General features: G+C 39.9%; 1 protein-coding gene across 1 annotated transcript in view; it reads right to left on the reverse strand.

The window, feature by feature from the left end:
* Nucleotides 1-1,017, reverse strand: part of LOC101627149 (keratin-associated protein 6-2-like) — a 7,142-nt gene that overhangs the window by 602 nt on the left and 5,523 nt on the right. The window lies entirely within an intron of this gene.

Below are 1,017 nucleotides of genomic sequence, written 5' to 3' on the forward strand. Positions count from 1 at the left end.
GGAGCCATAGCCACAGCCATATCTAGAACCGTAGCCACAGCCATAGCCTGAGCCATAGCCACAGCCATAGCCTGAGCCATAGCCACAGCCGTAGCTGCCATAGGAGTTTCCAAAGTAGTTGCAATACATGGTGTCAGGAGGTGAAGTTTCAGGTGAACTGTAGGAGGATCTTTCTGAAGTTGAGTATCAACTGCTCTTGCAGGACACTTATATACTTCCAGGCATGGGTGTGCCCTACCTCACATGGGCTCAGTTCTCATTTTAAAGTTATTTGCTAAAGTGAACTCATTCTGTGTACAACAATCTTTTCTGTATGTCACATTACTTACTGTCACCCTAGGAATTTTCTAATAGTTATTTTTAATATATATGTGCTAAATACCCAAGCTTATATAACCCTAATTTTACTCCCACAATTGTATTTCATGGCAATGACATAACACATCAACAAATATGTTTGGCTTATATGTATGCTTACTATTTTGCTCTTTCATTGTTTTAGAAAGCAACTGCAATATTTACTACAAGGTTATACAAATTGCTCTTAATAACTCCCCGTCCACATCATCAGTATCACTATATTATCATATCACATTGTTTTCCTTTGTCCAGTAGTAAATACTTTAAGCTACTTTGCATATAGTTTGGAATGGGAATTGGGCATTTTGATATGCTGCAGTTAGCACCTGAATCCTCTCTGAAGATAAACTTGTCTCTCTCTTTATCTTCCATCAGCTCATGATATTCTATCTTCAGGGTAAAATATTTTTAGTGAACACCAGAAAAGCATTCTATGGCATCCTGTAACTAATTTAACCAAAAATGAAAACTTTTATAAGAGTTTGAACTGAATGTGAGGAAAATGACTTGGTTTAAGAACTCCTTTGTTCGACCCTCCCTGGTGGCACAGTCAGTTAAAGCACAGCACTGAGTATCTAAAGCCTCTTCCACATGAGTTTGATTCCCGCCTGCCCCGGAGGTGACCACATGGCGTGGCAGACCTCTCCTGACCCGCCC

The sequence above is a fragment of the Condylura cristata genome, unplaced genomic scaffold, assembly GCF_000260355.1.
Source record: "Condylura cristata isolate star-nosed mole 26May11 unplaced genomic scaffold, ConCri1.0 scaffold00003, whole genome shotgun sequence".
Lineage (NCBI taxonomy): Eukaryota > Metazoa > Chordata > Mammalia > Eulipotyphla > Talpidae > Condylura > Condylura cristata.